Genomic DNA, 16,061 nt, shown 5'->3' on the forward strand with positions numbered 1-16,061 from the left:
CAACTCATGGCTAACCAGTTAAACAAGCCGCAATATTACATCAGGGAGAGGTTTAACAGTGGACAGTGTGGTCTGTTCAGTTTAAACTGTGTTTATTTTAAATCAGGGTTTCTAACATTGTTTTAAATCCTAGTTATTGACAATTCTGATTTTTGCCCTCTGTTTTAGTGGTGTCATGTATGTGGGTTAGTGGTTAGATGCATGCAATTTGTCTTAGTCATGTCCTATGTCCCTGCAGGGTGGCACATCCTGTTTAACTAGTACAAATTGTGAAATTTAGTAGACGTGGATACCAGCTTTCAGAATTGCAGTGAAAAAGTTTTGAAACCACTGCTTTGTTCAGGGTGATTGAAAACCCTGGAACATGACACAGTGACTGGAACAATACTTTGTACCGTGCATGTGCTAATGAAAACTGCTTGATTATTGCCCCAGTGCAGTTATAGTTTCCTCTCAGTGTCCAAATATCTGAACTTGAGCTGCACCAACTATACATGGACTATTATACTGGTTTAGTGTGGACTGTGTAATGTCCTGAATGGGAAAGTTGGGTACCAATGAAAGAACTGAGACAGGCTACCATTCTTACTCTGAAAGTATCCCTCAGGTCAAGCACTGAGCTTCCCTACTGGGGAATATGTAAAGAGGAGGTTACGTAGGTGGCTCCTTCTTTTGATAATAACAGCCACAAGCAAGCAAGTAGCCATCTTCTGCCCACAGCCAATGTGAGCCGCAGGAAATGGTGTCTGTTTGCACCATTTCCCATAACTCCCTTTGGCCACAAATGGTGATCTGAGGCCAAAAAGAGTTGCGATCCCCTGTACTAACCTTGGCAGGCCACCATTCTTTTGTTGCCCATCATCATCATCATCATCATCAATAAACATGGGCTCAGCGCCCGTTGGTGTCTGATGCCTCTCTAACTATTTCCTTCCATCTTTCCCTGTCCAGTGCGGAGTATCCTAGTTTCTGTAGACTAGCGTTGCATCAATCTACTATATCATCTACCCATTCTCTGTGGGGTCTGCCTCTCCTATTCAAACCATCCATTATGCCGAATACCAGGGTCATGATTTCCCGTTCATCATCCATTCTGCAAATATGCCCAAATAGTTGTAGCTGCCATTTTATCACCTTCTGCAGCAGGTTCTCTTTCAGCTGTATCTTTCTATATAATTCCTCATTGGTGACCTTCTGAATCCATCCTGTTCTCAGAATCTTTCAATAACAACTCCTTTCGAATGCCAACATTCTTCTCTTCGAATCCTTTGTTATCACCCATGTCTCACATCCATACAACATGCTGCTGAATACACGCTTTCAAGACACTCAGCTACATTCCTAAGCTAATCCCTTTGCTTTTCCAGATCTTATCCATCACCTTCAAACTGGCTCTTGCTTTCACTATTCTAGTCCCTATTTCCTTCTTACAACCTAGATCATACATTATAGAGCTCATCCCTGGCTTAAAATCTGACCACATTGTACTAGCAGATTGGCTTTTGATTAATTTTATATGACTAAAGTACATATAAAAGGGAGTTTAACAGTACCAGGAAGCTGTCATTAATTAGACTAGAAAGGGGCAGTTACTTCAAAGATAATTGATTGTACACATGCTTAAAAACATTTCCAGGAGTTAGTTAACTATCTGCATGGGTCTTTCCCTGAATAAATATTTGTAATCAGAACCACATTAGGTCTGGGAAACTTTTGAATCATCTGTTTGATAATGCAGCATCTGGAATCAGCAGAGTTCCTGGACAGCAAGTGTTTTTCTATGCCTGTGTTAACCTACCTTATCAGCCTTCCATACGTTCATCAGCAGTTGGTTTTAGAGGAGACAATCCATCTCGTGGGTTTGTGGAGCATTGTCACTGCATTTATTGGTGCAGCACACTGGGTTGCCACTTGCAAGGAGAGGGAGTGCCTGAAATGCAAGTTTTCATTCCTTCTCTCTGCAGAAGGTGCTGATGGCTAATTGACAGGACAGAACACAACACACAGAGCCCTACCTCTGCTGTCATGCGTGTGTTCTTGGATTCAGGGGAATAAGGGCTCCTCAGCAAAGCTGGTCCTAGGGCTGGGTGAACTGGGCTGTCGCCCAGGGCCACCAATTTCAAGGGGCCGCTGAAACGGACTGGCCTATGAGGAGCTGGAACCAATGGGTGCTTGCTGTGCAGGGAAGGGCAGCTGAGTGGCCTGGCAGCTGGGGCATGTCTGTATAACCATCTACAAAGAGTAGGGCAAGCTGGGGCAAGCTGGGTGTGAATAACAAGAGGGGATCCACGGAGCTTGGTTCTGGGTCTGGGTCTATTCAGTGTCAATGAGTTAGATAATGACACAGAGAACACACTTGTAAAGTTTGCAGATGTTACAAAGATACGAGGGCTTTGGAGGATAGGGTGAGAATTCAAAATGATATGGACAAACTGGAGAAAAGGGCTGAAGTAAATAAGATGAACTTCAATGAGGACATGTGCAAAGTCCTTCCCTCAGGAAGGCACAAAATGGGAAGCAACCGTCTAGGAAGGAGCACCGCAGAAAGGGATCTCAGGGCGGAAGTGGACCACAAGCTAAATATGAGTCAACAGCATAACTCTATTGCAAAGAAAGCAAACATCCTTCTGAGATGCATTAGCTGGAGTGTTATAACCAAGACCCATGAAGCAATTCTTTGCGCTGCTCTGCACTGATTAGGCCTCACTTAGAAGACTGGAATTCCTCTCGCTACGTGGCTTCACGTGGTTTGAAACTCGCTTTAACACGACTTTTGCACAACGTGAAGCTACTAGGCACTCAGCCTGCCCAGCTTTCTGCAGCTGCAGGCAGCCAGGCAGGCTACGAGCCCCTTCCCCTGCTTTCCCAGAGCCATGCTAGGCGCCTCTCTGGGAAGGTAAGGGGAGGTTTTTAGCCCACTTAGCTGCCTTCCCCTGTGGGCAGTTAGATAGGCTAAAGCCTCCTTCCCCCACTTCCCAGAGCGGCGCCACTTGACAGCCACGCTGGTTTCCCCCCCATTAAACATCCCACCAGCTCAGTCTCCCAACTCCCCAGCCCCCGTGGCCACAGATCACACCCTCTGCGTGCGCTCACCTCCCCCAATGAGGGCCTCCAGTCACACGCCGGGGGATTCCCTCCAACCCCCAAGCCCCAACCCCCCCAGCACACCTGGGCCCCAACCCCCATGTGGCCCCATCTCAGCGTGCGTGGATTTCCAAACCACCCCCTGCCTCTAAGCACCCCGCCCCGTGCACCCCGTTCAACCCCTCCCCCATGCAGCCCAAACCCCCCCCCCCCATGGCCCCAGCTCACAGCTCTGTGCACAGGGGCTCCGGCTCCCAGCCCCCGATGTGCTGCATGGGGCTCCAAACGCCCCCCCCCCCGCAACTCAACCACCCCGCCCCGGTGCGCCCCCCCGTTTAACCCCTCCGCCCGACTCAACCCCCCCACCCCGTCCCCAGCTCATGCCCCTGGCATGCGCTGGGCTCCCAGCCACCAGCACACACAGGGGCTCCAGTTGTCATGAGGCTCTACTGCCCCACCCCAGCCAGCTAAGCCTGCTGCCTCGGTTCACCCTGTTCAGCCCCCCAACTCCTTGTGGCCTCAGCTCACCCCCCGGGCACGCAAGGCTCCAGCTTCATCCTGCGCCCAGGGTGCCCAGCCCCTGGCGAGTGTGTGCATGTGAGGCCCCAGCTCCAACCCCTCTACCCACCACCCCCATCACCCCGGCTCCAACTCCCTAGCCAGGCTTAACCCCCTGCTGACCAGGTCCAACCTCCTGCACACTGCGGCTCAACTGCACCCTCACGCCACCCCCTCCCCAGTCCTAGGCCACGCCAGGCCTAACCCCCTGCCCCCTCCCAGGGCCCTAACCCATTCCCCCAAGCCCTCCCCGCCTTACTTGAAATTCAAGGCACCTGAGAGTTGCGTGGAACCTCGAGTACCTCAAGGGATTACTGTATTGTGCCCATTTCTTGGCCCCACATTCCAGGAAATATGTGGAGAAATAGAAGGTCCAGGGAAGTTCAACAAAAATGATTAAAGGCCTCAAAATGTGACCTTGGAGGGAAAACTGAGAATTCTGAGTTTGTTTAGTCTGGAAAAGAAAAGACTGAGAGGGGACAGGATAACTGTTTTCAAGTACCTAAAAGGCTGTTAAAAGCAGGAGGGAGAAAATATTATTCTTCTTAACCTCCGAGGGTAGGACAAGAAGCAATGGGCTTAAATCGCAGCAAGGGACTTACATTGTACATTAGGGGAAAAAAACCGACCTAATTGTCAATGTGGTTAATCACTGGAATAAATTGCTTAAGGAGGTTGTGAAATCTCCGTCAGTGGAGATTTTTAAGAGTAGGTTAGAAAAACACCTCTCTAGATAATGGCCTTTACAATATGTAGTCCTATCATGAGGATATGGGACAGGACTACCTGACCTGTAGAACTTTCTTTCGGTCCAATGATTCTATGTATAGGTAGACTGATAGAATGTACAGATGATTAGGTGGACTATTCATTTTTATTGTATTAAGCCTTCTCCACAGACCTATGGAGAGAGGGTGCCACCTCTTTGCATCACTAGCTATCTGAGAGTACGTGATTTATCTTCTCTAGTTCGTTAACGTTTCCTGATGCTTTTATATCTAGGTACTTGATCGCATCTGTTTGCCTATGGAAATTTCATTGAGAAAAAGCCAATGGGGAGATTTCCCATAGTGCCAATTTTTCCTAATTTATTTTGTAACCAGATATTGCAGCAAATTCTTGAGTTAGTGATTGCAGGGCTAGAATGCTGGTTTCTGGTCAGAAGGGTGTCTGCTGCGTACAACATCAGTTGGTAGTCCCTGGAACCAACCTATCTTCATTTTATATCTGAATGAGTCCATACAGGTATTTCCAGATCAACCAGATAAGAGGTACCCTTGCCTACCATCCTGGAAGAAGCTAAAAATCCAGACATTTTAGAACAAAAATGTTGAGAGCTGAAATAAGAGTGAGACCTGAAGGTGTCACTCATGAGCCACCCCAACGCAACCGCAATGGACTTCCATTTGCCACAGACAATTTTGACATTTCACTGGAAGAAACCGGGGCTCCAAAATAATTTCTCAACCATGCAGTATACTGAAGGGGAATGTGGCGCTTGCTCCACAAGCACTGCATAACAGCACAGAGGGGCCCGCATTTAGTTGGAGAGTTTAGCTGCTCTCAGACCATAAGATATTTTAGGGCTGTAGGTCATGTTACGGTCATAGGGACTGATATTGTTTATTCATCCAGGTCAAAGTTCTCAGCCCACAAGTGAAATGTATAATTGAAGCATCTTTCCTCAGGAGTCATTTGTAGGGTGACCACATTGCCCTATGGCAAATATGGGACACCAGCCTCTAGGGATGGGTACTGCTGTCCCATGTCAGGGCTCGCTGGCTATGGGAGCTACTTCCCCAAGGCAACGTATTGGAGATGAGGGCTCCACAGACTTCCAATGAGAGGAAGTGGAGGATGGGGGCCCCACAAGGTCTGGGCGGATGAGGGAGGTGCCAAAAATAGGGGCTCTGCGACCTCCTGCTGGGGGATGGGGGAGGAAATGAGGCAGCTGCGCTGTGGCTGGGATCCCTGGCAGCAGGGCCTGCCACGCTGGGGAACAGGGTAGCTGCTCCATGGAGAAGCTTCCCAGCAGCAGGAGCTGCCTCCCCAAGGCACAGGATGCCAAGGAGTGAGGCAGCCACCCTGTGACGGAGCTCGCCAGCAGAGAGGGCTGCACTGCGGTATGCTAGGGAATGGGGCAGCTGCCCCACGGAGGAGTTCCCCTGCAGCAGAAGCTGCTGCCCCAAGGCTCAGGGCACCAGGGAACTGGGCAGCTGTTGCCTGCAGTGCAGGCTGCTGCCCCCCCGAGACTTCGGGTGCCAGGAAACAAGAGCCCCACAAAACCCAGGACAATTGGCCCATATTCTTAAAACATTGGGACACCTGTGAGACGGCTTAAATAAGGGACTGTCCCAGGAAAACCGGGTCACCCTAGTCATTTGTCTTCTATGTGTCAGTACTTGCAAGGATCCAGAGACAACTGGTGGAAGTTAGTAGTACATATATAGCGACTGCCAAGAATTTCAGTGCTAATCACGAGTCGGGACAACTGGCACTGGGGTGATGACCCTGCTCCCCACTTTATACTCTTTATTACAAGGCCTACTACACCCTTTCCAGCAATACTTAATGCAATGGGTCAATTCCTTGAGCCATTTGAAATTATTCAAGTACTGTAGCTCCCCTCCCCCACCACCCAAGCCCAAGTTTTGCAATACACTTTTATGACATTGCTAAGTCAGTAATCAAACTGCCAGTCAATGGTCTGACATTTCCTGGGTGATTCATCAGCATTTTGAGAGGTTTTTTTTCCATTCTCCAATGCCAAATTAGTCTTTATGGCCATGTGCTACTAGAAAAGAGAATGCAGGGAAGCTTGTAAACCTTCAGTTATAGCTACCCCTATGCAGAACAGGCCTTAAGCTTATATTTAAAATTAAGCCCACACTTGTGTACTTTATTCAATCAGGGCCTTCAAGTTGAAAGGAGAACTTCAGAGCTCACACTTAGTGACAACCTTCTCTTTTCAGCCTTCAGCAGCATCTGTGTTTCTAAGATGCGCTTCCTTTGGCAATCCCCTTTCAATTACTGAAGTTTGCAATTAAGCATTACCGCAACTTGACAAACAAAATGTACCAGACCACAGGAAAGATTCTGTTACACCACCTTCCCTATGCACAGAGCGCATTTCTGTCATTTTTTTTTATTTGTTCAGCTTCAAACTCAAAGATTTTGTGGTCTTAGAAGAGGAGAAGGGGGCTTTTGGTGGTAACATGCTGCATGCATGCAACCAAGGAACTCTAATGACTTTAGTTTCATATATCTCTGTAGCGATAACACAAATATCCCACCTTATGAAATTAGGAAATCAAGGCACAGATCAGTTTTTCCCAAACTTAAAACATTGGCGCCCCCTTATGGGACTTTGGTCTTATTGGCATACCCCCTCTCCCAGTGCTTGTCTCCTGATTTTTAGTAATATATTTTCTGGCATGTACCCCTTGAAATTCTTTCAAGTACCACCAGTGGTACACATACCACCCTTTGGGAAATACTTGCATGGACCATGTAATCAAGAGATTCCAAGAGTGACTTGTAGTTTGAAGGTCTCTGTTTTCAGGTGCTCATCTTGAATGCTCTTAAAGGTCCTTCACAAATAACTGAACACCCGCTCTGAGACAATCAGGCCATATGAAAGTTTCAGTGTGGCACTGAAATCCTGAGGTTCTCCAAATCACTCTGGATCGGTATGCCTGGCCTGACCTCACAGGCAGAGGATGAGGGTCTGACAGGTGATTCAGTGCCACTCGTCTAGGACTAGCAGAAGACCTCATCTCTGATGTGCCAAAGCTTCTCTTTGCTGAAGTAGGTGTATCATGTTGCTCAAACTTAACCTGTAAAGAGCTTGGTAATGCCTCCTGAAATGAATTCTCTCAGTGAGTCAGGCGAGTCATTTCTCCAGTTGATAACCTATAAGTGAAACCATCACCACCTCATGTTCTTCCTTTTAAACAACGTGCCCTCAGTGGCTACGTCTACACGTGCCCCAAACTTCGAAATGGCCATGCAAATGGCCATTTTGAAGTTTACTAATGAAGTGCTGAAATACATATTCAGCGCTTCATTAGCATGCGGGCGGCAGCGGCGCTTCGAAATTGACGCGCCTTGCCGCTGCGCGGCGCGTCCAGACGGGGCTCCTTTTCGAAAGGACACCACCTACTTCGAAGTCCCCTTATTCCCGTGAGCTCATGGGAATAAGAGGACTTCAAAGTAGGCGGGGCCCTTTCAAAAAGGAGCCCCGTCTGGACGCGACGCGCGCCGGCAAGGCGCGTCAATTTCGAAGCGCCGCTGCCGCCCGCATGCTAATGAAGCGCTGAATATACATTTCAGCGCTTCATTAGTAAACTTCGAAATGGCCATTTGCATGGCCATTTCAAAGTTTGGGGCATGTGTAGACACGGCCATTCAGACTCTCAGATAATTTACACCCATGCTTGTCTTGCAGGGTGAGAGAGGCGGTATCCTAGGTAACCAGGTACCAAACCAGTTAGGCCTTTATTGGTTAAAAACATGGCTTAAACACTGCCAAAAAATGTGAGCCACTGCAGCTCCCTGAGTGCTGATGTTACATGCTCTCTGCAGTGAGCTCCATTTAACACATGAGCAGGACCTTTCAATACAAGCTTCAGGTTATAAGAGGTCTCACCATGCCATCTCTGGTGGAGTGCAGTACAGAAAACTAATGCAGAGGGCACAAGGGGCTAGATCATTATAGTGGGGTGTACATCAGAAAGAAAAGTTCATTCTTCTATCTAGGTGCAGGAGAAGATAGATGCCCTAGGCCATGCCTGCAGGGGCAGCCCAGAGTCAGCTAGTACAGCTAACCCAGGAACATGTGACAAATGCACTCTCTAGCTGCGTCTACACGTGCACGCTACTTCGAAGTAGCGGCACCAACTTTGAAATAGCACCCGTCGCGTCTACACGCGTCGGGTGCTATTTCGAAGTTAACTTCGACGTTAGGCGGCGAGACGTCGAAGTCGCTAACCTCATGAGGAGATAGGAATAGCGCCCTACTTCGACGTTCAACGTCGAAGTAGGGACCGTGTAGACGATCCGCGTCCCGCAATGTCGAAATTGCTGGGTCCTCCATGGCGGCCATCAGCTGGGGGGTTGAGAGATGCTCTCTCTCCAGCCCCTGCAGGGCTCTATGGTCACTGTGGGCAGCAGCCCTTAGCCCAGGGCTTCTGGCTGCTTCTGCGGCAGCTGGGGATCTATGCTGCAGGCACAGGGTCTGCAACCAGTTGTCAGCTCTGTGTATCTTGTGTTGTTTAGTGCAACTGTGTCTGGGAGGGGCCCTTTAAGGGAGCGGCTTGCTGTTGAGTCCGCCCTGTGACCCTGTCTGCAGCTGTGCCTGGCATCCCTATTTCGATGTGTGCTACTTTGACGTGTAGACGTTCCCTCGCTGCGCCTATTTCGATGTTGGGCTGAGCAACGTCGAAGTTGAACATCGACGTTGCCGGCCCTGGAGGACGTGTAGACGTTATTCATCGAAATAAGCTATTTCGATGTTGGCTGCACGTGTAGACGTAGCCTCTGAGTCCTGGCTATGTCTTACCAGTGCCCCAACTTTTCTGGAACACAGCTGGATTGTTACCGCAACAAAGTTGTGTGAATGGATACACTCTGGGAATTTGCTTTGGGTTTGATCACAAGTCCTTTCATTCACTTGTACGGACAAGTGTTTTCTTTGCCTGTGGCTGAGGGATTTGGTAACTTGTCCTCAGACCTTAGCAAGGGTAGATGGAAACACTCTGGTACAGAAAGGGGAGAGACTGTCTAGGAATGAGTACAGCAGAAAGGGATCTAGGGGTTATAGTGGACCACAAGCTAAATATGAGTCAAAAGTGTGATGCTGTTGCAAAAAAAGCAAATGTGATTTTGGGATGCATTAACTGGTGTGTTGTGAACAAGACACGAGAAGTCATTCTTCCACTCTACTCTGCACTGGTTAGGCCTCAGTTGGAGTACTGTGTCCAGTTCTGGGCACCGCAGTTCAAGAAAGATGTGGAGAAATTAGAGAGGGTCCAGGAAAGAGCGACAAGAATGATTGAAGGTCTAGAGAATGTGACCTATGAAGAAGGCTGAAAGAATTGGTCTTGTTTAGTTTGGAAGAGAGAAGATTGAGGGGAGACATGATAGCGGTTTTCAGGTATCTAAAAGGAGGAGGGAGAAAACTTGTTCTTTTTGGCCTCTGAGAATAGAACAAGAGGCAATGGACTTAAACTACAGCAAGGAAGGTTTAGGTTGGACATTAGGAAAATGTTCCTAACTGTCAGGGTGGTCAAACAGTGGAATAAATTGCCAAGGGAGGTTGTGGAATCTCCATCTCTGGAGATATTTAAGAACAGGATAGATAGATGTCTATCAGGGATGATTTAGACAGTACTTGGTCCTGCCATTGGGGCAGGAGGCTGGACTCGATGGCTTCTCGAGGTCCCTTCCAGTCCTAGTGTTCTATGATTCTATGATTCTGTGCCTTGTGCCCTCAGAGCTCCCAGAAAGTAAAGCTAATTAACTGCTCATACACCTCAATGGCTTCAGAGTTTCATTTGATTTCAACATAAGAGGCTCTTAAGAGGGGACAAGCCTGGACCACTGAAGTCAGTGAGAACTTGTGTAATTAGCTATAACAGGCCCAAGATCAGGCCCCTAGTGAGAAAATCCAGGTTCCAAAGCCATTGGTAGCTTGATAACATGCAACGCTCTCGCTTTCTATAGTGACTGTTCTGTTTGGGGCTCACACCTGTGCTTATGTGGGATTGTGACAGAGTGCAGCGAGTGAACAGGGGAACCTGCCCTATGATTACTTAGATGCCAATTAGGTCCCCAGAGAAATCTGATGGATGTAATTAGACAGTCAGGCTGGTGGACTAGATGGGATAAAGGGCCAACTTCTGACAGGCCCGAGTGTGATAAAGATGCACAGGAAGGAACGGCCAAGAGGGTGTGTAGCAGGAAACAGAAAGAAAAAAGGCAGAAGGGAACGAATGAACAAATGAACGAACAGGCTTCGTTGAACCCAGTCAGATTGAGGCCTCACCTCTTTCTCTCAGCTGCTGTCGAGGGGGCCTTAGGCACGGAAGACATTGTAGACAGCTTGGTGCGCAGGGACTCTGCTGGCACGGGTGGAGGGCAGGCCAATTCAGTGGCACGGTGAATGCACAATCAGTGGAGCCTGCGCAGCTGAGTCAAAGTGCATCCTGTCACAGGAATCTGTAATGACTAGGAACAGCCAGGACCTGGGTTCATGTCTACAAGGAAGAAAACCAACTCTTTTTGCTTGACATATCATTCGAGCTTACACGGCAAGAGACTTCTCACTGGAATGCTGGAATTCGTGTTGAAAAGCAGCATCTTCTGAGATACCAGCAATACAGGAAAGTGACAGGCTGAGACCAGAAAGCATTTGCCGCTGGCTATTACACACAATCAGTAAAAGAATAACTGTGACAATGAAGCAGAAGTTTGCTTTTCCTCTGATCAGCTGCCAAATATTGATTTTCCTAAAATGCCAAACAGCTGTTCAGGTGTCAGCCTTCCTCCCTTGGTACACGTTTATACCGTCAACACCCAGCAATGACGAACAGCTGTGTGGTGAGTTGTTGCATCCAGCATCTGTTCACATTTACTGATCGAAGGAGGAGCTGCACAGACTTCAAATGAATGAATAGGTCTCATACAGAAGTCTGAATTTAAAGATTGTTGGCAGAGCAAATAGGAAGTTCTGTTGGGGTCTCTTATTTAATGGGCTAAGAGCGTGTCTGAGGACAAAGCTGGCTGAGAGGACCAGCGAACTTTAACAATTTATCTTTACAGGATCTCAGATATGTGGATGATATTGCCTCACATGAAGACATTGATGGCTAACTACAGCTAATACTCACAGGGCTGCAAAATACTGCAGAATTTACATCAGGTACCAGGACATGGGTGGTTGCGCTTTGACATTAGAGCAAGATTTGGCAGCCAGGAATCAGAGTTAAGGCTCTTTCATGGAGGATAGCTCCATGGATGGCTATTGCCCCTGATGGGCAGAGATGGTGGCCCTAGCCTCTGTTTGCCAGATGTTGGGAATGGACAACCAGAGGAGGATCTCTTGATGATTACCTGTTTTGTTCACTCTCTCTGAAGCACATGGCACTGGCCCATGTAAGAAGACAGGATACTGGGCTAGATGAACTTGTGGTCTGACCCAGTGTGGTCGTTCTTCTGAGCCCAGGGAAGAAAGAGGACTGGGTCCCTGGCAGCAGTAGGGCAGCGACCAAGAAGACACAGGAACTATCCCAGTCACAAGCAAATGTTTTGAGATGCCACTGAACTGTTGCTAGGCCTAAGAGCCCATCTGCCAACTCTTCCATTCAGTCAGGCAATGCAGCTAAGCAGGCTGCCAGCTAGAGGCCAACTTGCCAATTCCTGACACAATGGGACTTAATGGAGATAAAACCAAAACACCCTGTAACACAGTAGTGAATGAGACATTGCCGCCGCATGGAGATGTTAACGACAGTGAATCTGGGTCATCAGTTCACAGAAGAAGGTTCAGTAACTGGCCAAGTTACATGTCAGATAGGTCTTGTGTTGAATGGTCTCAGTGTCTTCAAAGGACTCCGTTTGGGCAGGAGGAGGTCTGTGTGACAACTACGATATGGGTATTCAGGGCAGAAGTTATATGGGTGCAGAAACATGTCTGTTAAAAAGAGTTTGGGACAGGAAAGGTAACGGATGAAAACAAAAAAGCAGTCCAGTAGCACTTTAAAGACGAATAAAATAATTTATTAGCTGATGAGCTTTTGTGGGACAGACTCACTTCTTCAGACCATTGCCACACCAGAACAGACTCAATATTTAAGGCACAGAGAACCAAAACAATAATCAAGGAGGACAAATCAGGAAAATTATTATCAAGTTGAGCAAATCAGAGAGCAGAAGGGCAGAAGGAGGGCCGGGGGGGGAAGTCAAGAGTTAGATAAAGCAAAGTATGTAAAAGAGCACCTATAGGCTACGTCTACACGTGAAGCCTACATCGAAGTAGCTTATTTCAATGTGGCAACATCGAAATAGGCTATTTCGATGAATAACGTCTACATGTCCTCCAGGGCTGGCAACGTCGATGTTCAACTTCGACGTTGCGCAGCACCACATCGAAATAGGCGCTGCGAGGGAACGTCTACACGCCAAAGTAGCACACATCGAAATAAGAGTGCCAGGCACAGCTGCAGACAGAGTCACAGGGTGGACTCAACAGCAAGCCGCTCCCTTAAAGGGCCCTTCCCAGACACAGTTGCACTAAACAACACAAGATCCACAGAGCCGACAACTGGTTGCAGACCCTGTGCATGCAGCATGGATCCCCAGCTGCAGCAGCAGCAGCCAGAAGCCCTGGGCTAAGGGCTGCTGCACACAGTGACCATAGAGCCCCGCAGGGGCTGGAGAGAGAGCGTCTCTCAACCCCTCAGCTGATGGCCGCCATGGCGGACCCCACTATTTCGAAGTTGCGGGACGCGCAATGACTACACGGTCCCTACTTCGATGTTGAACGTCGAAGTAGGGCGCTATCCCCATCTCCTGATGAGGATAGCGACTTCGACGTCTCGCCGCCTAACATCGAAGTTAACTTCGAAATAGCGCCCGACGCGTGTAGCCATGATGGGCGCTATTTCGAAGTTAGTGCTGCTACTTCGAAGTAGCGTGCACGTGTAGACACGGCTATAATGAGCTAGATGATATATCAGAGAGATAGCCATGTTAGTCTGTATCTTAGAGAACAAGAAGTCCTGTGACACCTTATAGACTAACAGATGTTCTGGAGCATAACCTTTTGTGGGCACAGAGGCGCTTCATCAGATGCATGAGTGTGCATGTGGGGAGGTTCCAGGGGGTATTTAAATCAGACATCAAGAATGATGCTGTACAGAAACCTGTGGGAGAGCACTTCAATCTCCCTGGACACTCAGTAACAGATTTAAAAGTAGCAGTCCTAAAACAAAGAAATTTCAAAAACTAAATGGAGAGAGAAATCTCTGAACTGCAATTTATTTGCAAATTTGACTCCCTCAACCAAGGATTAAACAGAGACTGGGAGTGGCTCATCCCTTACAAAAGCAGCTTCTGAGCCCTGGGTGTTAATATCTTCCTTTTAGACTCTGACAATGGGCCCACATCCCCCTGTCTGATCTGACTTGTTTTTAACTCTTCGGTACATACTACTGATACTGAGCCATTTCCACCTTGCTGAATAGACCTTATCAGCTCTGACCCTCCCTTTTACTGAGACCCTACTCTTTAAATACCCCCCCTGCAAACCCCCCACCACCAACCATGATCTGCTGAAGCAGGTCTTTGCCCACGTAAGCTTAGGCTCTAAAATATCTGTTAGTCTATAAGGTGCCACAGGAATCCTTGTTGTTCTATAATGAGCTAGAAAATTGTCCTCCCAGTTCAAACCAAGTGTTAATGTGTCGAATTTGAATATAAAAGAGAGTTCAGCAGCCTCTCTTTCCAAATGGCCATGAAAATTCCTTTTCAGTAAAACACAGACTTTCAGGACATTAACAGAATGGCCCACTCCACTAAAGTGCTGGCTGACAGGTTTGTGAATCAGGAGTGTTTTTATGTCTGTTTTATGCCCATTAATTCTTTGTTTAAGAGAGTTTGAAGGTTGCCCATTATACAAAGCATGTGGGCATTGTTGGCACATGACGGAATATATGATATTAGGTGAGGAACATGAGAATGTGCCTGTGATTCTGTGAATAACCTGGTTAGGTCCAGTGATGGTATCTCCAGAAGAGATATGTGGACAAAGTTGGCAACGGGGCTTATTGCAAAACGTAGCTGAAGTTTTCTGTTCCCCTCTGGATCTGATATTCACTGCAGTCCATGGAAAGTATCTCACTGATGTCACAAGGCTTTGAATCAGATCCATATGGCAGTGATGTAGGTCTCACCTTCTGAAATTAGTCAGTTGTTGTACTCAATTCAGGAATCCTTCCGAAATATGCTTTGGTACATGGCTGGTAATGGGTGTGCTAGAAATGCCACAAGAGACCAGTTACATTGGATAAAGTCTCATTCATACAGTTTGCTGTAGCATGGGTGGAAGTTTCACATATCGAGGATGTAGTGCACTCGGGGGAAAAAAATTGTGCTGCCTATTTGTGCAGTGTTGGCAACGCGTATTCACAAGCACTCAGCATACCTGGGAAACCACCCCATTGCTTTCTCTGCTGTGACTAAGACCCATGTAGCTCCAGTTAGTGAGTTACATCAAGTCACACAATGAGAGGTGGGATTCAAAACTGCAAGGGCTGGATCGTTAGAAGTATGACCCAGACCAGCTCAAGGCAGGCAGCTGGTGCACCGTGAGCCAAAATCACTTTGAAAATAAAATAAAATTAAAGAACGCTGGAATAAGAAGCTCTTGGCAATGCATCAAAGTGGCAGTCATAGTCTTCTGCATTTCCTTATTTGTTTCAAAAAGGCAGGACTAGTAGAGGGGGCTGCTTGAATCTTCTTGAATGGAGATTTATTTCACCTAGTAAGGCACAAATGGAGCTATTCTGTTGGAGCTAGCAAACAGATTTACTTTGCACTTAGGGTGGAAGAGCTTGAAATAACTGAGCCACTGCCAAAGCTCTGAGCTTTGTAAGTGCAAGCGAAATATTGCACAATAAAAACAACACTTTCCTTCAGGCTGGGATAGCGCTTTTTGTGCATTTATATTAATTAATTCCTACTACAGACTGTCATGATTTTGCAGCCCTGGAGACAGAATTGCAGCTGCCGCCAAGCAGCAGTCAGCACAGACAAATCAGCCGTGAGCACTTATATTCTTCCAGGCCTGAGTCTGGTTGGCTAGCACACTGCTCTGGAGCATAAATTACTGCTGCTGTAATTGGCACCAGCTGCCAATCTGTAGCTGCTACACTGATACCAGTGGAGGATGTGGGCCATTGTCTCCAAAAGTGATGGTGCTGCTTATTGTTATATAATTTTTTAATGCATGGGTTGTCTTTGCTGTCTCCTTCCAAGATGCATGACATTGACAGCAAACACATCTTATGCAACAGACTTTAGGAAAGAAAGCACAGTGTTCATATGGGGGGTTCCCAAGGCTAACCAGTGATGGAGAAATGGCAGCAAAGTGCCTTCAGCTTACCTTCTCCTCCTGCCTCCCTTCTCCTCAACAGCATCTTGTGCTCAGTAGAGCTGGGACTGCCCTTCCACACAGAGCTCAACCCTGCAAGGAGCTGAGTGGCTTTGGAACGGTGCTCTGTATCCTAAAGTCCCATTGACATCAATGGGAACGGAGAACATTCCACAGCTCACAGGGGCTCTCAATTCCTAATAGAATCAGCCCATTCATTTTCAAATGTGGACCCGGAAGCATCATGTAGAAGAGTGCTGCTTTTGTG

Source organism: Carettochelys insculpta, chromosome 4 (assembly GCF_033958435.1).
Source record: "Carettochelys insculpta isolate YL-2023 chromosome 4, ASM3395843v1, whole genome shotgun sequence".
Lineage (NCBI taxonomy): Eukaryota > Metazoa > Chordata > Testudines > Carettochelyidae > Carettochelys > Carettochelys insculpta.